At 43.7% G+C, this 22,545-nt stretch overlaps 1 protein-coding gene across 1 annotated transcript in view; it reads right to left on the bottom strand.

Moving 5' to 3' along the window:
- The window catches only part of LOC119955017 (serine/threonine-protein kinase 38-like), an 87,554-nt gene that overhangs the window by 64,428 nt on the left and 581 nt on the right, over window positions 1-22,545 (bottom strand). The window lies entirely within an intron of this gene.

The raw sequence follows: 22,545 nt of genomic DNA, 5'->3' as shown, positions 1-22,545 counted from the left end.
TATCTTCAGAGTATTCGCTATTTCCTCCCTGGCTTCCTTCAATAGCCTTGGATATAATCAATCTGATCCTGGTTATTTATCCATTTTCAAGGATGTCAGTACCTGCAGTAATTCCTCTTTCATTATGCTTATTGTATCTAATATTTTGCCTCTTCCTCTTTAACTAGAATATCTGCATCAGCTCTTTCCTTAATGAACGCAGAGCCAAAGTAGTCATTGAAAACCCTACCCAGATCTTCTGAATCAACCTGCAAGTCATGTACATCTCCTTTTCATTAGCTATTCTCTTGCTCTTATGTATTGGTAAAACATCTTTGGGGGTTTCTCTGATTTTACCTGCCAATATTTTTCCCTATCCCCACTTTGTTTTCCTAATTTCCATTTGTAATCTCCACCCCCCCCCCCCCCCCCCCCTCCCCTCCCTCCTACCACCACACACACACACTCCGCTCCGCCGCACTTTCCTATACTCCTCTGGGGTCACTACAGCAGTAAGTCTTTTGTGACTGTCATAAGCTTCTTGCTGATTTATTTTGGTCGAAATGCTTCTGGATATCCGGAGGCTCTAGCTTTTCTCTTTGTGGGGAAATGTGCCCGTAGAATCTTGCCTTTGAATGCTTCCCACTGATTTGACAGTTTTCCCTTCTAATAACTGTATCCAATCGACCATTGCCAGCTTATCTCATAGCTTTGGAAAATTTGTCTTCGCAATTTAGAGCCTTTACTCCTGTTCTATCTTTTCCAAAATAATGCTAAATCTAACTTTCTGATGGTCGCTGTCTCACTGGTCCCCCACTGCTACTTCATGTGGTTATTTAGTCAGTTATGTGCTAACTAAAAAGTTCTCTTGAATTAAATTCAGAAGTTTTGTGTCGTCTGTGCCTTTCGCACCGTGTGTGTCCCATTTGATATTAAGGTAGTTGAAATTGCCAGTGATTACTACCCCATTGTTTTTGCACTCTAACATCTGTCTACACATTTGCTTTTCTAACCCCCTTCCACTCTTTGGAGGTCTATGGCACAGTCCTAGCAGTGTGGATGCCCATTTTTTTTATTTCTGAGCTCAACCCAGAAGGCCTTCTCGGGAGGGAGGGAGGGGGGGCTGTCACTTTGCACCTTCGGTAAACTTCAGCTCTTCCAAAATTATGTTGCCTGTATTCCATCTCGCACCAAGTTCCATTCACCCATTACTCCTACGCTTGCCAACCTACGCTACACCCAGTCCGACAAAGCAACAGTTTAAACATTCTCATTCTTGAGCTGAAATCTCTGTGATCTTGCCCTCTTCCATCTCTGAAATCTCTGACGATCTTCCGAGACATCTGTGTTTCTCTAATTCTGGCCTGTTGAGCATCCCTGATTCTCGTCGCTCCACCATTGCCAGTCATATCTTCAGCTGTCTTTGCCTGCTAAACCTCTCTGCTCTTCTACCTCTCTGCCTTCTTTTAAAGACATTTCCATTCAATTTGACAAAATAGCTTTCAACCTCCTAATGTCTCCTTCAATGGCTTGGTGTCAATTTTCCTGTGATACCTTGGGATGGTCAAGAACGCCAGATAAACTTAAGAACAGTCATATTGGACTCAAAGTGTTTTTCCCTCCAGATACTGACAGAACTGCCAAGTATTTCCATACTAGACAGGGAACGACCCTAATGATTTAACCACGAGAACCATTAGAACAATCAGAAGTTGGAACCCATAAAGTACAAGCGGAGAACCTATGCAAATATTTTCCCTTCAAAAATGCCCTAAACAATGCCTCTTCAAGCCTTTATAAGCAAAAATGTTGACGTCAGCCCTTTCCCTGCACTCTTCAATATCAGTAGCAAAACAAACTCAAGTTGCTTCATGTTTACTTCCATCAATCATCCACCTTAAGCTTTGATGAAAAATAATTTATTTTACTTGGACAACACAAGGGGGGGGTATATAATACTGTAGTGTTAATATTCCTGGTCCAGAAACCCTCAGGCTTGGATTAATAATTGAGGGAAATGGAGTTTACATTCTGCCATGAGAATTCAGTGCAAACAATAATTCGAAATCAAAAGCTGCCCTCGGCAAAAGTGACCATGAAATTGTTGGATAATCCAACTGGTTCACTAATGTCCTTTAGAGAAGGAAATCTGTTATCCCTACCAGAGACTCAGTCCCAGAGCAGTTAAATGACCGAGAAAGACCAACGCTTTTGTAATACCTTTTCTAGCCTTCAGATATCTCAAAGCACTTTACAGCTAATGAAGTGTAGTATAGTTACTGTTATAATGTAGAAAGCGCAACAGCTAATTTGTGTATGGCAAGCTCCCATAGAAGTGCTTCAAAATAGTGGCCTTTTATAGTGGATTAGAGAAGGCAGACAAGGACTTGATTCAAGGTCTCATTTGAAAGGTGTCGCTACCGACAGCACAGCACTGCACCTCGGACAGAGCGATTCTCCCTCAGTGACAACCCACCAGTGCTGCACTGTGAGTATCAGCCAAGGGTTCTGTGCTCAAACCCCCGAGGTGGGACTTGAACTGACAACCTTCTAGGCCGAGGCGAGAACATTACCCACCAAGTCACATTCGACACTACGTCAAATCAATTTCAGCTCCTGGTAACATTACCAGGAATGTTTTACTGCTGTATTGCCCTTGTAGCTAACAAGCTTCCAACATACCAGAGAGAAACATTTGTTTTCAGTTGCCATGCTAGATTACAACAATATAATTGAATATGCAGACTCCGGACAAATTAAAAACAGGAAACAGATGCTTTCTGATTAAAGTCTGCAGGTGGTGAAAGATTGACACTGGCACAATGCAATTTGCAAGCAAGTATACATTTCTGTAATTTATTGAAGGTCTAGCATTTTTAAAGGTGCCTTTCACATACTCAGCACAGCCCTAAAACACTTCTCAGATACTGAAGTACTTTTCAGATAAGGTTGCTCTTGCGAGATATAACGGGTGCATTTACCCTTCCAGCTAGCTGGTAATTAGCTGCATTTCACAAGGAACCATGGACATCAGACCAGCGGTTCCACCACTCTGCATCAAGAACGCAAATCTCCATAACGATCAAATCAAGTGCAATGATTGTACCTGCGCTGTTGGCATCAAGCTGCACCACATTCTAGCCAACTGAACTAAACAACCCCCTTTCTGCAAGTAGAGAGTTGGTGTCTACATTGTACAGACAGTGCAGTCACAACATCAAGGCTGCGTAAATCATTTGTTCAACCATCAGCGAGAGTCCCTGGAGAACAGAGGGACACTCTGAGGGAGACCAAGTTAGTTAATTATCTCCACCCCTCCAGCTCTCTGGGATGCCTGTCTACAGTCATTAACGTCGGGTTTTTGAACATCTGATCTGACTAAGATCCATTGGTGTTGTGATTTTAAAATGCGCCAGAACCACCAGCAGAGAACCACCATTTTTATCTTTCCTCGACCGTGACTTGCATTATTGTCTCTTGGTTCAAGCATACACGTGTTCAAGCCCCACACTTCAGAGCTAGCAGTGTAAAATCTAGACCAGTGTTTTCCAAAACTTTTTTGCCCAGCCCCATTTTTACCAACTGGTCATCCTTCATGACCAACATTTCTGACCCACACCGGCTGACCTTCGCGATGCACCATTTTTGCTTACCTTTAATGCTAGCTTGGTCCTCATGATCTCACTTATAGAATTTACAGTGCAGGAGGCCATTCAACGAGTCTGCACTAACACTTGGAAAGAGCACACTCCTCACCCCACCCCTCCCACCCTATCCCTGTAATTCAACCTAACTTTTTTTGGACACCAAGGGCAATTTACAATGACCAATCCACTTAACCTGCATGTTTGGACTATGGGAGGTAACCCACACAGACACGGAGAGAACGTGCAGACTCCACATAAACAGTGACCCAAGCCGGGAATTGAACCTGGGACCCTGGAGCTGTGAAGCAACTGTGCTAACCACTATGCTACCGTGCTGCCCACTTGCTTTGTCATTCAATGTTGTAATTCTGCTAAGGACTTCAGCTGACGATTTAAGTTCTCACTGCAACCGTTGAAAATAATCAAGAGGTTTGCCCTCGAAATCGCCATGATTAATCTTCAAATTCTTTTGAAGGTTTTAAACTTTCATTTGCCAGTACTTCCCTGCATATAACACACACGGGCTTTGCATCCTGATTTCCATTGGCACACTTAACAAAGCCATACCTTAAAAAAAAAATCATCTTTATCCTATTTTGACCCTGATTTCAGCTTCTTGTTAATGGACAGTTCACCAGAGGCCCTGGAGCTCACCCCAGCACTGTTTGTCCTGCTGTGGATTCTCCTGAGCCACTCTCTCCAGTAGATTGTGAGATCCAGGTCTGATTGTGTCTCTGGCCTTAATTACAAAACAATTAATTTTAAATTCTTGAGTCCTGTTGCTTGCTCCTAATACAATTGAGGAATCTCTCTTCTGCCCAGGGCATGTAACATCAGTGTTCAGCATGTGAGCTGCACTCTGCCTCGCTCCAGGCAGGAAGACTGCATAGAATTTTATTAAAAATCTGTGAACTTCCGGTGGCAGCCATGGAGTGAGTGATCGTGAATTTAGCAACTCCCACTTGAGGCAGTCTTTTTCAGTCCTTTTCCCCATTTGCTGAGCAGGTGTTTTGGTGGGAAAAGGTGTAGAGATGGTTGAGGAAAGTTAAACTCCACTGGTGGCGGTGTTGGTGTTTGGATCCATGGGACACACACACTAGTAGAATATTTTTTTTAAAACCTGCTCCTGGGTCAGGAGGAGGTGGTCCTCCCCACTGAGTTCCGGGCCTAGGCACTGCCGAGGACGCATGCGTGTGTGCGACTGCCGGCATTCTGAAAACTGGTCATGACCGGCATTTTTAAAGCCCGTCGCAGCCGGCATTCCGCGATTGGGAACGCCACAATGCAAGGACCCTCCCGACACCTGTGGATCGCGACCCCGAGTTTGAAAATGGCTGATTGAGACTGACACTCCTGGTGCCAGTACTGAGGGGGTGCTGCACTGTCAGAGGTGTCATCTTTCAGGAAAAGTGTCAACTTATTTGCCCTCTCAGGTGGATGTCAAAAAAATTAGCTGAGTTATCCCTGGTGTCCTTGCCAATATTTATCCTGAGCCAACATCACTGCACATTTCTTATATTCTGCCAGTGACTACATTTATTAACAATGAAGTGCTTCAGGGTGTCTGGAGGTGATGACTGTTGCTGTAGATGTGCCAGTGATTTGTTTTTACATCGTGCTTACTGTGGATCATTACTTCAGACCTTCCCAACTCGATTCACTCCTGGACAGGCCCATAATTACTCCACATACCAATCCGAAAATATAACCCTTCCCACCAATGAGGGCCTGCACCATCACAAAAACAGCAATGTCAGGCTACAGTATAGAAGCTTGGTTCAGCGGGCGCGAGGCAGGATTGTACAGAGAAAAAAAAATTGGCAAAGTAGTTCAAGCGACTTCACATTTTTAAAAAGAAGAACCAGACAGTTTTGGTCCCTATTCTCTACACCACCCCAATCTAGGAAACCCCACCCAGCTCAAACACAATACAACCTCGCTGGTCTGAGACATTCACTGCGTTTCAGAACTGCTTCAGTGTTTGACATAAAACAGTGCTGGACAGTCATCACACTTTTCAAATATTTGGAGCACCAGCTAGACTAGGAGTAGATCAATTCAACAAAAACCTGATCAATGAACCGCAATAACTTGCAAATAATTCGGTGGTGATCAAGTTGTTCTTTTTTTCAAAACTGCAGAATTGACGTGTCAGTTTCATTTGAACACAAACAGTTCGTAAAATTGGATTCTAAACTTCTCAGAAGGTGGTGCTACATCATGGGAAATGTTCTTGTGTGATGAGAAAGGGATGGTAACTGATTGATCGAGTCTCTTGATATTTAATTGCACAGCCTGCAATAGAACTGGACATCAGAAATGATCCGCCTAATTGAGAAACAGTGAACCCCTTTAAATCAATACTTCTTTTAAAAACCTTCATAGCATGGTGTCTTTATGCTGCTTGTTTCTATGTTTATACAATGACAGAACAGGATGCCATTTGGACACAGAAACCTCTACCTTATAAAAAAACTCTTCAACCAAGCCGCCTGCCACCCTCTTCACTCTTCACTCTTTTAGCATCTAACTGCCTTTCCTCTCTCTTTCCTCCTCCCTCCCCCCCCCCCCCACAGAGAAGCAACTGGCCCTCCAGAAGAGTTGCTAATTTTAGATTTTGGGACTTTCTCTACTGAAGCTAAATGCATTAGGCACACTGTCATACGGGCACAAGTCCCCAAATTGTTCAGAACTGCCTCAGACCTCTGCGCTCAGCAAATACAGTGGGTACGGACATTCCCGCTGTAGTACTGAAGACCTAGACACCCAGACTAATATTGCAGCTGTACAGTAAGCTAACACACTTCAACCCCACTACCCTCTTCTCCTCATCCCCAGTCTTTATTGTTCGACCATTGGCGGCGGTGCCTTCAGTTGCCCGAGCTCTAAGTTCTGGTATTTCCTCCCTTAATCTCTCCACCTCTCTCGCCTCCTTTCAGAACACCCTTCAAAACCTACCACTTTTACCAAGCTTTTGGTCATTTGTCCTTATATCAGGTTAATTCTTAATATTAAATTATTTCACAATGCAGGGCAGCACGGTGGCCTAGTGGTTAGCACAGCCGCCTCACGGCGCTGACGTCCCAGGTTCGATCCCGGCTCTGGGTCACTGTCCGTGTGGAGTTTGCACATTCTCCCAGTGTCTGCGTGGGTTTCGCCCCCACAACCCAAAAATGTGCAGAGTAGGTGGATTGGCCACGCTAAATTGCCCCTTAATTAGAAAAATAATTGGCTAATCTAAATTTATCTTTTTTTAAAAAGAAAAAAAAATTATTTCACAATTATTTCGGGCAGCACGGTAACATGGTGGTTAGCATAAATGGTTCACAGCTCCAGGGTCCCAGGTTCGGTTCCCGGCTGGGTCACTGTCTGTGTGGAGTCTGCACGTCCTCCCAGTGTGTGCGTGGGTTTCCTCCGGGTGCTCCGGTTTCCTCCCACAGTCCAAAGATGTGCGGGTTAGGTGGATTGGCCATGCTAAATTGCCCGTAGTGTCCTTAATAAGTAAGGTTAAGGGGGGGGGGGGGGGGGGGGGGGGGGGTGGGTTGTTGGGTTACGGGTATAGGGTGGATACGTGGGTTTGAGTAGGGTGATCATTGCTCGGCACAACATCGAGGGCCGAAGGGCCTGTTCTGTGCTGTACTGTTCTATGTTCTAATGCAACCAGCTACAAACAAAACTTTTTAAAGAACCAGTGCAGAAATGATGGGTCGATTGGCCTTCAGTCCTGCACAATCCCAAGATACATATTGTGCTTCAATTACCAATTGTCCCCATATTTTAAGCCCACAAACAAAATTTCGGAGTTCGCTAATGGCCACGCTAACAACCAATTTAAGAAAATCAGTCGAGTTTGTAACGTGACTCATTTATACACGCTAGAAGCAACATACATTCATATGCAGGGACGTGTTCACTGCAAACAAAAGGAATATATTCAAGCCTTGCACCTCTTTTTGAATTACCCAGGAGCTTGGGTTGGGCAGTCTAAGGTTCCCCATTGCTTTCTCCATGGCAACGCTTCAGCCAGAGTCGACCTGACAACCAATTGGTGAGCTATTCTCTTGTTGTATAAATTGATGTGGTGCTGTTTGAAATTTGGTGTTCTTGTTTGTCCTGCTGAGTGCAAGATGAAAAGCTTTGGCAACATGTCTCTCTTTTTAGCAATGTTCAAATTCTGTATCACCAAGTGACAGTTAAAGAAAATCTATTAAATAGTAAATTGAAAAAGGTGGATTTTAAATTCAAATATCAGACTTTGCATTTGTATAACATGTTTGTTTATTTAATGAATGAGCAGGGAAGAGAAGGGTAAAGTCCAGGCTTATTCTTATTTAACACAAATGAAAACCATTCCCATAGAAACAGGAGGCCATTCAGCCCCTCCAGTCTTTTTCACCATTCAATTGGATCATGGCTCGTTTATATCTTCCCATCCACCCACCTGGAGTAACACTTAAAATCCTTGCCCAATAAAAAAATTCTCAGTCTAAGTTTACAAGTTACCAATCGACCTCCAATCCCAACATCTTTTTGGGGAAGAAGGTTGCAGATTTCCACTATCCTGTGTGTGGGGAAAGTGCTTCTTGACACCAGCTGGCTTTAATCCCCCCCCCCCCCCCCCCCTTGTTCGGGACTATTTTTTATTTATTCAAGAGATGTGGCCAGCACTTATTGTCCATGTAAAAGTGGTGGTGAGCCACCTTCTCAAACTGCTGCAGTCCATGTGGTGTAGGTACACCCACATTGCTGTTAGGGAGGATTCTGACCCAGCGACAGTGAAGGAATGATAATATATCTGTAAGTCAGGATGGTGAGTGACTTAGAGGGGAACTTCCGGTTGGTGGTGTTCTGAGGTATCTGCTACTCTTGTCCTTCTAGATGATAGTGGTTATGGGTTTGGAAGGTGCTGCCTAAGGGACCTTGCTGAATTCCTGCATTGCATCTTGTAGATGGTGCGCACGACTGCCACTGTACATCTGTGGTGGAGAGAGTGACTGTTTGTGAAGGAGAGAGTGAATGTTTGTGAATGAGTGCGAATTAAGTGGGCTGCTTTGCCCTGGATGGCGTTGAGTTTCTTGAATGTTGTTGAAGCTGCACTGATCCAGGCAAATGGAAAGTATTTCTGACTTGCTCCTTGTAAATGTGAACAGGTTTGTTGTGGAGTCAGGAGGTAAGTTACTCGCTGCAGGATTCCTAGCCTCTGAACTGCTCTTATAGTCACAGTATTTACTTGGCTGGTCAGGTTCAGTTTCTGGTCAATGATAACACCCAGGATATTGATAGTAGGGGATTCAGCGACGGTAATGTCAAACTGTACTCCACCTCCCACCAGAGCTTTTCTCTCAATCCTATAAAATCCTTTAATCATCTTCAACACGTCATTCAATTCACCCTCAAATCTTCCATACCCAAGGGAAGACAAGCCTAGTGTACCCTGGAGAGGTTCGTGCAGTCTGGTTCAACGAACCCTATGGGGAATATGACTGGAGTGTGCTGCTTGAAAGAGCAGTGGAAGCAGATTTTAAAGTAATTTCAGAAGGGGATTGATAAATACTTAAAAGGGGTAAAAGAAAAGCAGGGTTATGGATGAATACCAGATGCTAACTCAATTGCGGCCTTGATTCTGGCCTCAGTGTTTTCAATTTTACTCGCTCCATCGCTGGCGGCCGTGCTTTCGGCCAAGTTCTGGAATTCCCTCTCTAAACCTCCACCTCACTTTCCTCCTTTAAGACACTGAAAACCTACCTTTTTGACCAACCTTTTGGCCATCTGACCCAATATTTTCTTATGTGACTCAGTATCACACTGTTTTAGAAAGCTCCTGTGAAACGATTTTGGCACATTTCATTATATTAAAAAGGTACAAGTTCTTTTGGTTCTGTCCTTGAAAATATAGAGGTTTACAGCAAAGAAGGAAGCCTTTCTGCCCATTGTGTCTATACCACCTCTTCATCCAAATTCAATCGCACTGTCCTGTTCTCTCTCTCTCTCTCTGTAACATTGCATATTCCCCAGTTGCAAATATTTACTCAATTCTTCCTACAAAAGATTAATGGTTTCTGCCTCAGCCACTCCCTGTGACAAAGCATTCCAGCCTTCAGCAACCTGTGAGTTTCACATTAACTAATAATTATAGTGTGCAGATAATACAGAAACAGAGCATTAGATCATTAAAGTCAATAAAACCACACAGCGGAGCTTGCTAACTAATACGAAAGAGAAAATGCTGGAAAATCTCAGCAAGTCTGGCAGCATCTGTCGGGAGAGAAAAGAGCTAATGTTTCGAGTCCGATGACTTTGACAAAGAGTCATCGGACTCGAAACGTTAGCTCTTTTCTCTCCCTACAGATGCTGCCAGACTTGCTGAGATTTACCAGCATTTTCTCTTTGGTTTCAGATTCCAGCATCCCCCCCCAATCCTAAAGGGAAGGGCAATATTTAAAAACAAACATCGAAGCAAATTACAAGACCTTAGAATCATGGAAACATTCATCACAAAGGAGATGGCCATTTGGCACATTGTACCGTGCTTGCCCTTTGAAGGCGCTACTCAATCGGTCCCAATCCCCATCTCTTTCCCCTTTGTTTATTTATCTAATTCCCTTTTGAAACTGCTTCCACCAACCTTACTGACAGATTCCAGATCACAACAACTCGCCATGTAAAATAATCTCACCTCATCTGTCCTCTGGTTCTTATCCTTCCAGATTATTTGGGCAGCACAGTAGCACAGTGGTTAGCACTGTTGCTTCACAGCGCCAGTGTCCCAAGTTCGATTCCCGGCTTGGGCCACTGTCTGTGCAGACTCTCCCTGTGTCAGTGTAGGTTTCCTCCGGGTGCTCCGGTTTCCTCCGGGTGCTCCGGTTTCCTCCCACAGTACCGAAAGACGTGCTGTTAGGTAATTTGGGCATTCTGAATTCTCCCTCTGTGTATCCAAACAGGCGCCAGAATGTAGAGACTAGGGTTTTTTCCCCCACCGTAACTTCATTGCAGTGTTAATGCAAGACTAGTTGTGACAATACAGATTATTATTATTAACGCTATCCTCTCCCCACCCATCAATTTTAAAAATCAACCACAACAACTTTAATAACAACAACAGAAACTAGTATTCAATAATATTTCCCAAGATGCTTCACAGGAGCATTATATGACAAAATATGGCACTGCGTCACAGGAGGAGATATTAGAACAGATTTTTTTTTAAAAAATTATTCTTTCATGAAATGCTGGCGTCCAGCATTTATTGTCCATGCCTAATTCCCCTCCCACCGAGTGGCTTGCTGAGCTGTTTCAGAGTCAATCACATCGCTGTGGGTCTGGCATCACGTGTAGGCCAGACCAAGGATGGCAGACTTTCTTCCTATAGGACATTAGTGAACCAGGTGGGTTTTTACAACATTGATGATGGTTTCACGATCACCATTCCTGAGCCTAGCTTTTCAATTCCAGATTTATTAATTGAATTTAAAGTCCACCTTTGATCGGATTTGGCAGAGTGCATCAGTTGGGTCTTTGGATTGCCCATCCAGTGTCATTACAACTATGCCACCATCTCTGATTGGTCAAAGATATAGATTTTAGAGAGAGTTTTTAAGAGAGTCTTAAAAGTAGGAAATAGGAAAGAGAGATGGGTGGGTGTTGGGAAAGAATTCCAGAGCTCAGGACGGAGTGATCAAAATCAGGAAAGTGCAAAAGGCTACAGATATAGGAAGGAGTGCGCCATGGAAGGATTTGGCAAGAATAAGAAAGTTAAAATCAAGACATTAGTGATCTATTCTCCTCATCAAAACAATGAGATCTCCAGCGAGGTTGCGCAGAGTATCTGCCCTGGACCATGCATTCAAATCATTGGATTCAATGTCACAACCTTCTGATGGAGAGGCAAGAGCAACAACAACTGAGCTGAGAACTCTCTGTGAAACAGAGACTGTGCCAACAGGACTGAGCCAGGAGAACATTCGTAATGCAGTCTAGAAGCACTATGCATGAAGTCACAAAGGTCACGGTGAGGTCTTGGTGTGCTCATACAGGATACGTGTTAGACAAACACTGAGTCAGATGGGCATCAATCACCATGTTGCAAACGCAAGTGGTTCTGGTTGGCTCGACCTGCAACAGGGAATTTTATTTCGCTGACCTGCATTATATTAACTAAGTTTATTTTCAGGATGTGGGCAATGCTGGCATGATTGGCATATATTGCCCTTCCTCTAATGACACAACTAACAGGCCACTTCATAGGGCAGGTGAAATTGTTATGATGCTGAAATCATGGACAAGGATGGAAACACACCTTCTTGAAGGAACAGGAGCTTCTATTGACAAACTAATAGCTTCAGATCACTCCTAATGCTACCAGCTTTTTATTTTCAGATTGAAAAAAAATAAAGATGAATGGTTGTGAGGGTGCTTGAGAGGGTGCAAAGGAGATTTACCAGAATGGTTGCAGAGATGAGGGAATTTAGCTGCAAGGTTAGGTTGGTAAAGCTGGGGTTAATTCGCTTTGCTCCAAGGAGAACGTGGAGACTTATGTTTGAGGTGATGACAGATTGAGATAAGGTAGACAAAGAAAAGCTGTTCTTATTATCCCCTAGTCCTTGTACCATCAGTGAAAGATTTAAGGTTTTGGGCAAGAGATGCAGGTGGGTGGGGTGGGGAGAAAATGTGAGGAAAAATATTTTACACAGTGAATGCTAACGACCTGGAACTCTCTATAATAATAATAATAATCCTTATTGTCACAAGTAGGCTTACATTAACACTGCAATGAAGTTACTGTGAAAATCCCCGAGTCGTCACACTCCGGTGCCTGTTCGGGCACACAGAGGGAGAATTCAGAATGTCCAATTCACCTAACAGCACGTCTTTTGGGACTTGTGGGAGGAAACTGGAGCATCCAGAGGAAATGCACGTTGACACGGAGAACATGCAGACTCAGCACAGACAGTGACCCAAGCCAGGAATCGAACCCTGATGCTGTGAAGCAACAATGCTAACCACTGTGCTACCCACCCAGGAAGATGGCGGAAACAGAGATCATTAATGATTTCAAAAGGAAATTGGATGGGCACTTGAGCAAAATGAACTCACAGGGATGTAGCGGGGAAATGGGACTGAATGAATTGCTGTATGGCGAGCTAACATGGGCTTGATGTGCCAAATGGCCTTCTTCCATGCCATCCAGACTCTATCAATCAATGAACTAGAAGTCCCAAACTTCTGGGAATGTGAACTCACGTTTTCCGGATGACTAGAAATACTAACATTACACTACTGTGTCATAGTGGGTGGACATTATTTCTCTGCTGAAACTAAGAAAGTCACTTTGTTCTTTATCGAGTCTTAAAATACAGCAAGTGATCAGCGGAGAGGATGTGAAACTCAGGGCGTGGTGAATTTTCAGGCAGAGTGCTTTTTTTGTACCTGTGTTTCTATTGACAGGAAGTAAGCTAAGATTAATGTGACCGTTCTGATCGAAACTCTTTTATCAAGCGCCTTTCACAGCCTTTTCATGCGCCAAACACCTTACTGTGAATTAAGTACTTTGAAAATGTAGTAACTGTTGCGATGTAGGAAACAGTGGCCAATTTGTACACAACACGATCTCAGAAACATCAAATGATCCACAGCCTCTTCCTTAACCCATGAACGGTATGCAAAATGGACGTTGAAAGAATAGCCCAAGCCACGAAACAATAATTAGAGTTCTTTACACTAACCTCTTTTACAGCAAATTATAATGGCACAGGGAAACACATGATTCTGTTCTGCAAACCCAATTTCCCTAACTCACACCAAATCCCATTGGCCTATTGCTCCTGCGTTCGTGGACCTACAGCGGTTTCTGCTCCGACCATGCCCAGATTTTAAAATTCTCCCTCGCATTTACAAATCCTTGCATGGGTTCGCCCTTCCCATCTCTGAAATGCCCTCCAGCCCACAAGCTGGAGGGCATTCCTGGCATCTTGTGCATCCTCCATTTCCTTCATACCACCATTGATGGCTGTTCCCTCGACTGTAAACTCTAGCATTCCTTCCCAAAACCTCCTCATCTACTTTAAGACATAACTAAAACCTGCCTCCAATTAGCCTCCTGTAAAGACATTAAAAAGTGCCATATAAATGCAATTTGTTGTTACATGTTCCAAGGAAGTAGAAACTTTCCAATAACGGTACAAAATCTGACAATGAAGTCTTAGTAGATCAGATTTTACAGCTCGAAACGGCGATCTTCATAACGGAAAAGATATTTTCCACAAATCTACCCAAATGTAACGCTTCCTATAAAAAAGTATATTTTTAAGATTCCATGTTAGGCACTGCCTAAATTGTTTGGACGTGTCCAGGAATTGTTGGCTGTTAAGGAAGTATTTCAGTTGAACTGTTTCACAAGAACACTTATAACATCCAATGTCGGAATGCCCGGGCATGTTCTCACACACTTACGTCGACTTTGACATAATTTTCAATGAAGGGAGTTTAAGTTCTTCCCAGATGTGACTTGCTGAAGCCAAAATCAACAAAGGCTAATTATCCATCAAAACTCTTCTGAGCTACTTAAAAGCTTACAGTACGCTGGAGGTAGCCATTTGGGCCCATCCTGTCAGGCTGGTTGTTTGCTACCTCAAACTAATCCCATTGACTTACTCCCTCCAGATATCTTGGGGTCTTTCCCTGCTTCAAATATTCACCCATTTTCCCCTGAAATGATACGATGGTCTTTGCCTCAACGCTCCCCGTGACAAAACGGTCTGTGCTCGAACAATTCCATGAGAAATTATCCCTTGAAGCTCCATCCTCCTCCTCTTACAGTTTTGAACTGACCTAAACGCCAATTCCATTCCAGCCTCGATCACCGAGGCTGATCTAGATTGTTTGCAACCTCCACATACTAAATCAAAGCTGAGCCCAGCTTCCCATCCCATATTGTCTCCATCACAAAGAGCGGCAACTCCAAAACTAGCCATCTCCAACCCTGCCTCAGTTCATCCATGTTCTCTCCAGACTCGTCTACTCCAAAGACCTCCAGGCTGGCGTCCCACACACCATGAACCTCTGCTCTTCCATACTCCTCTGCCTGTGTCCAATCTCGCCCATCATGCCCTCTGCTCGCTAACCTATACTGATTCCTGCTCTACCAATATGTCACATTTAAAATTCTCATGGTTGTTTTTAAAATGTCGCCTTAGAATTTCACCCCCTCCATTTCTCTAACCTCCTCCAGCCCTACAATCCGACTAGTACTGTGCATTCCTCCAATTCTGGCCTCTTGCATACTCCGATGTTAATTGTCCCACCAGTGGCGGCTGTGCCTTCAGGTGCCCGTGTCCTAAACTCCAAAATGTGTTGCACTACACCTCTTCACTTTTCTCTCTTCCTTTAAGATGGTCCTCAGATCTTACCTCTGTGACCAATATTTTTTGACATCTGCCCTAATATAACTCGGTGTCAAATTCTGTTTGATAGCTCTCCAGTCAAGTTCCCTGGATCATTTTACTATTAAGAGATGCTGTATAAATAAAAAGGTTGCTACTGCTGGTGACAATTCGTCCTTGAACCCACGACCAGAAACAGTCTTTTTCACATTTACCTCTTACCCACTTGTTAAAATGAATTAGCAAGCCTCCCCCATTTCTACCCAGCTCCAGTAGAAAAGGCCCAAGTATCTCAGGTCTCTCCTCATCAGCATAATTCCTCATACATTATTTTATGTTTCACTTGACTAAGAATTTTGTGACCTATTCACTCCTGGTAATCCATTGGGACTTTACATCCTGTTTACACGTCAGAGAAAAGCTATTTACATACAAAGTAGACTTCTCTATTTAAAGATCATCACCAGACTTTCGTACAACATACTCGCGTTTCAAATTTTCAGAAACCTGCATTTGCGCAATATTTATTTTACAATTATAGAGCAAGTGGTTTGCATACTGTTTAAGATCAAGGACCCCTTTCAAATGGATTAGGAATCAAACCCCATCTAAATTCTAATACTGCATAATCGCCATAATAAGAACAGTGCTGAAAGTGAAGTGCTTTAATAGAGTTCAAGTTATTTACTTAGACTCGCATTATGAAGATGATTTCACTAACGTAGACAGTGATCAGACAGAGCAGACAAATCAGAGATAAAGATTAGTGTTCTCCCCACAGCCCCTCCAACCCTCCCACTCCCTCCCCAAACTAACACTCTAGTGAATGCCAAACAGTCTGTTTTTGATGTGGTTGGAAGTTTTCTGTTAATGACACATGTGTCTAACAGTTCGCAGATCACATCCAATACAAACAACTATTGGCCCAGCCAGTACTAACAGCAGAATCACCATATTTAGATGTTTAGCTGCTTAAAGCAGATTTCTATTTTAATCATTTTTTAAATAACTTCACATAAATATCTGAACTTCCCCCTGTCCAATTCTTTTCCCTACTTGAACATGATACTGAGAATATTTTTCAAACCGGTGCAAATCCAGTCCAATTTCCCCATTTAGAGAATTTATACTATTGCAACACAGGGGAAGATTTAAGCAAGGGAAATGAACCAAATCTCATGATCCAAAAATCACCAAGAGATGAAATGAAACCTTGCTGGAAATACACGGACCAGACAATATTATTATGGCACTTGTTGATTACATGGGTCCAAATTGAATTCACCCTGGTGTCACAGCAACAGCTAGCTTCTAATTGGGAGTAAATCCAAAACCCTGGCAGCTAAGATGCCCATCACTGCGAAGATTAGGGTTGCCAACCATGATTAAGCGTATTCCAGGAGGGTTCATCACATCACTTGCCCCCACGCTCCAGCCATTAGTCGGCCAACACATATATCCTTGTGATGCGCTGCCTTCCTACACCAATTGGAAAGTAAAAAGACCCATTACCCAATTGGATGATGCTTGACTGTCAGTCAAACAGCCTCTTCTTCCCACTCCCATTTTCAATTTTTTCATAACTGGTAAAGAGAAATGTTCAAATACGTTTTTTTTTTTAATAACCTCTTTTCGAATGTCCCAATGATGTTTCTTCAGGATTGCACACAAAAGTGTGCTGGAAATTGACCTTCAATTCTGAGAGATTCCTAGCCAAACCTGGAAGCATAGACAAAGACAGGTGTGTACACGGGAGGGAGATATCTTGCCAGCTACTTGTGTGGGACAAACATTAAATACCGTTAGTTTACCACAAAGCAGGGGGCTTTCCTTTTTTCCCCCCTTCTTATTTCGGTCTCATGTTTATCTCTCTCACTCTCATCTGCTGGAGACCTAGCCCCTGGAAAGTATTTATGGGCTGCAGTTTGAGAAAGACTGTTATAGACTCACAGTAAAATAGTTTCACTTTACATCAAGATTTGTTGCAGATTAAATAGAGTGTTAGAACCTAGCATGACCCAGGAGCCAGACTCCAGGTGGAGTCACCTTAGACCTGAACCCCTGATTTACCCCACAAAAAAAAAAATCAGCTCTTAAAATTAATAAAAAATTTGTGTTTTTCACTTGACCTCCGAACTTCAATTACCCATGAAAACAAACAAATTGGTTTTAAAATTGTGTAAGAAATGTTTTATTCTTTCATGGATGTGAGCAGTAGTGAGAGGGCTAGCATTTATTACCCAACCCTAATTGCCCTTGAACAGAACGGCCTGGTGGGTCATTGCAGAGGGCTGTTAAAAGTCAACCACATTGCTGTGGGTCTGGTGTCACATGTGGGACAGATCAGGTAAGGATGGCAGATGTTCTTCTCGAAAAGGAGATTAGTGAACCAGATGATCTTTTTACAACACTGTTTGCAATAAATTGCATAACACACTTTTCCAAATAAAGCATTGTAAATTGAGAATGATTGTCCTGCAGTATTGCCCACTGGGAGCTGGTAACCACATACAACACAATGAACACATATTCACAGGGGAATCATTCTGAATTAGTCCATGTCTAAATGCAACGAGACCAGGACGATATCCTTGGACTAACAAGCGACAAGTAACATTCACACCACACATGTGCCAGACAATGATAATTTCCAACAGGACAGAATGCCCTTTGACGTTGAATGGTATTGCCATCGCTGAATCCTCCCACTATCTCCATCCTTGGAGTTACCATTGTCTAGGTACTGAACTAGAACAGTCATATAAATACTGTGGCTACAAGAGCAGGTCAGAGGCTCAGAATCCTGTGGTGAGAAACTTACTTCCTGACTCCACAAAGCTTGCCCAAAGGAGCTGTGCTCCGAAAGCTAGTGATTTGAAACAAACCTGTTGGACTTTAACCTGGTGTTTAAGGCGTCTTACTGTGCTCACCCTAGTCCAATGCCAGCATCTCCACATCACAACATCTACAAGGCACAAGTCAGGAGTGTAATGGAATACTCTCCACTTGTCTGGATGAGTGCAGCTCCAGCAACACCCAAGAAGCTTGACATCAACCAGGACAAACCAGCCCACTTGATTGGCATCCATCTACAAAACAGTCAAGTCCTCCATCATCCTCACATAGTGACAACAGTGTGTACACAGTTTACATTCTATAAAATGCATTGTGGGTTCTTAGACAGCATCTTCCACACCCAATACTACTACCATCTAGAAGGACAAGGGCAGCAGACACTTGGGAACTCCAGCACCCTGGGTTTACCCTCCAAGCCACACTCTAACCTGACTTGCCGTTCCTTCACGGTTGCTGGTTCAAATTCCGGGAACCCCCTCCCTAACAGAACAGAACTGCACCACATGAGCTGCCTTATTCAACCACTGCAGTCCACCACCACCTTCTCGAGGACAATTAGGGATCCGCAATAAATGCACGCCTAGTCAGAAATAGGAAAGGAGCAGTCACCTTGTTGGGAGTTTTCTATAGGCCCCCCAATAGCACCAGAGATGTGGAGGAACAGATTTTGGAAAAGTGCAGAAGTCACAGGGTAGTAGTCATGGGTGACTTTAACTTCCCAAACATTGAGTGGAAACTCTTTAGATCAAATAGTTTGGATGGGGTGATGTTTGTGCAGTGTGTCCAGGAAGCTTTTCTAACACAGTATGTAGATTGTCCAACCAGACGGGAGGCCATATTGGATTTGGTACTTGGTAATGAACCAGGGCAAGTGATAGATTTGTTAGTAGGGGAGCATTTTGGAGGTAGTGACCACAATTCTGTGACTTTCACTTCAGTAATGGAGAGGGATAGGTGTGTGCAACAGGGCGAGGTTTACAATTGGGGGAAGGGTAAATACAATGCTATCAGACAAGAATTGAAGTGCATAAGTTGGGAACATAGGCTGTCAGGGAAGGACACAAGTGAAATGTGGAACTTGTTCAAGGAACAGGTACTACGTGTCCATTATATTTATGTCCCTGTCAGGCAGGGAAGAGATGGTCGAGTGAGGGAACCATGGTTGACAAGAGAGATTGAATGTCTTGTTAAGAGGAAGAAGGAGACTTGTGTAAGGCTGAGGAAACAAGGTTCAGACAGGGTGCTGGAGGGATACAGGGTAGCCAGGAGGGAGCTGAAGAAAGGGATTAGGAGAGCTAAGAGAGGGCATGAAAAATCTTTGGCGGGTAGGATCAAAGAAAACCCCAAGGCCTTTTACACATATGTGAGAAATATGAGAATGACTAGAGTGAGGGTAGGTCCGATCAAGGACAGTAGCAGGAGATTGTGCATGGAGTCTGAAGAGATAGGAGAGGTCTTGAACGAGTACTTTTCTTCAGCATTTAGAAATGAGAGGGGCCATATCGTTGGAAAGGACAGTGTGAAACAGACTGGTAAGCTCGAGGAGATACTTGTTAGGAAGGAAGATGTATTGGGCATTTTGAAAAACTTGAGGATAGACAAGTCCCCCTGGCCTGACGGGATATATCCAAGGATTCTATGGGAAGCAAGAAATGAAATTGCAGAGCCGTTGGCAATGATCTTTTCGTCCTCACTGTCAACAGGGGTGGTACCAGGGGATTGGAGAGTGGCGAATGTTGTGCCCCTGTTCAAAAAAGGGAATAGGGATAACCCTGGGAATTACAGGCCAGTTAGTCTTACTTTGGTGGTAGGCAAAGTAATGGAAAGGGTACTAAGGGACAGGATTTCTGAGCATCTGGAAAGACACTGCTTGATTAGGGATAGTCAGCAGGGATTTGAGGGATAGGTCTTGCCTTACAAGTCTTATTGACTTCTTTGAGGAGGTGACCAAGCATGTGGATGAAGGTAAAGCAGTGGATATAGTGTACATGAATTTTAGTAAGGCATTTGATAAGGTTCCCCATGATAGGCTTATGCAGAAAGTAAGGAGGCATGGGATAGTGGGAAATTTGTCCAGTTGGATAACGAACTGGCTAACCAATAGAAGTCAGAGAGTGGTGGTGGATGGCAAATATTCAGCCTGGAGCCCAGTTACCAGTGGCGTACCGCAGGGATCAGTTCTGGGTCCTCTGCTGTTTGTGATTTTCATTACTGACTTGGATGAGGGAGTTGAAGGGTGGGTCAGTAAATTTGCAGATGTTACGAAGATTGGTGGAGTTGTGGATAGTGAGGAGGGCTGTTGTCGGCTGCAAAGAGACATAGATAGGATGCAGAGCTGGGCTGAGAAGTGGCAGATGGAGTTTAACCCTGACAAGTGTGAGGTTGTCCATTTTGGAAGGACAAGCATGAATGCGGAATAGAGGGTTAACGGTAGGGTTCTAAGCAATGCGGAGGAGCAGAGACATCTTGGGGTCTATGTTCATAGATCTTTGAAAGTTGCCACTCAAGTGGATAGAGCTATGAAGAAGGCCTATGGTGTGCTCGCGTTCATTAGCAGAGGGATTGAATTTAAGAGCCGTGAGGTCATGATGCAGCTGTACAAAACCTTGGTAAGACCACATGTGGAGTACTGTGTGCAGTTTTGGTCACCTCATTTTAGGAAGGATGTGGAAGCTTTGGAAAAGGTGCAAAGGATATTTACCAGGATGTTGCCTGGAATGGAGAGTAGGTCTTATGAGGAAAGGTGAGAGTGCTTGGCCTTTTCTCATTAGAACGGAGAAGGATGAGGGGCAACTTGATAGAGGTTTATAAGAAGATCAGGGGAATAGATAGAGTAGACAGTCAGAGGCTTTTCCCCCAGGTGGAACAAACCATTACAAGGGGACATAAATTTAAGGTGAATGGTGAAAGATATAGAGGGGGATGTCAGAGGTAGGTTCTTTACCCAGAGAGTAGTGGGGGCATGGAATGCACTGCCTGTGGAAGTAGTTGAGTCGGAAACATTAGGGACCTTCAAGCGGCTTTTGGATAGGTACATGTATCATGGTAGAATAATGGAGTGTAGATTAATTTGTTCTTAAGGGCAGCACGGTAGCATTGTGGATAGCACAATTGCTTCGGGGCTCCGGGGTCCCGGGTTCAGTTCTGGCTTGGGTCACTGTCTGTGCGGAGTCTGGACATCCTCCCTGTGTGTGCGTGGCTTTCCTCCGGGTGCTCCGGTTTCCTCCCACGGTCCAAAGATGTGCAGGTTGGGTGAATTGGCCATGATAAATTGCCCTTAGTGTCCAAAATTGCCCTTAGTTTTGGATGGGGTTACTGGGTTATGGGGATAGGGTGGAGATGTTGACCTTGGGCAGGGTGCTCTTTCCAAGAGCCGGTGCAGACTCGATGGGCTGAATGGCCTCCTGCACTGTCAATTCTATGATAATTGATGATTAATCTAGGACAAAGGTTCGGCACAACAAGTGGGCCGAAGGGCCTGTTCTGTGCTGTATTTTTCTATGTTCTATGTTCTAGTCAGCGATGCCCACATCCCATGGATGAATTTTTAAAAATCAAAGCCTGCCATGATACTGATCACTTCTAAATCTTATTAACTTTGTAAATGACAAATTAAATTTACTTTTAAGTGGTTCCACTACAAGAATAACAACACCAGTTTCTCCATGTAACTGAAATTCCACATCACTGTTCAGAAATATGCAAAGATCTGCAATGCTGGGAGCTCAGCACTTCAGTTCCTATTTACAAGCCACCACACCATCTCCCCAGAGTCATTCCCATGACGAAATACAGCAGACAGTTATGATACTGGTCTGCACAAAGCAGTGGTCCTTATTCACTGCTGTGTTATCAAAGTATTACACTACAAGCAGCTTCTTAATCCCAGGCTAGGGCTATGAGTCATGTCCCAATCTTTCCATCAGAATAGCCCAAATGGGCCATGGATTAGATTGTACCGCAACTGTTCATACAGGTGAGCCTGTGCTGGGATAAAGATGCTCAAATAACTGGTTAGATGGAGTTTTGGCAAGAGAGAGCTGGGTAGCAAGATGCATTTTTCTATGCACAATTAGAGGAAATGCTCTCCAATGTGTAGTTATTTTGTTCTCAGTTATCCTCCTGTTAAAAATGTTACTGCTCACAGCACTAAGAAAGGCAAGAAATAATTTGCATCTATAGAGTTCTTTTCACAACCAGGATGTCAAAAAGCACTTTCCAGCTAATCAGACTTTTGAAGTGCAGACACTGCTGTAATCTCAGAGGCAGCAGTCAAACCTGCGCACAGCAAGCTCCCACAAACAACAATGTGATTCATGACCAGATTATCTATTAGTGAACTAAAAACAGAAAACGCTGGAAGAACTCAGCAGGTCTGGCAGCATCAGCGGAGAGTCCAAAATGACCCGAAGAATATACTTTTCCTGCATTCGCGTCCCAAACGGCAAAATCAAAGATTGAGAGGCACGAGTAGAAATCCTTGTGCAAGGTGATAGATACCGCATGCTCTGCTTTTAAGTCACAACCCAGTTACAGTGTGTCCACATCTCTGTATGAACGCTTTACAAAGAGCTGGGTGGTTACATTAGAGAGCCCAATTTCGCCAGCTCTCGTGAGACGGTTTAAATTACAGGAGTCGACACAAGTGGCATTCTGCTAAAACAAGATGCAACAGGAGTGGGCAG

The sequence above is a fragment of the Scyliorhinus canicula genome, chromosome 20, assembly GCF_902713615.1.
Source record: "Scyliorhinus canicula chromosome 20, sScyCan1.1, whole genome shotgun sequence".
In the NCBI taxonomy this organism is placed as follows: Eukaryota; Metazoa; Chordata; class Chondrichthyes; order Carcharhiniformes; family Scyliorhinidae; genus Scyliorhinus; species Scyliorhinus canicula.
The sequence above is the reverse complement of the archived record's forward strand: the minus strand, read 5'-3'. Positions and strand labels throughout refer to the sequence as shown.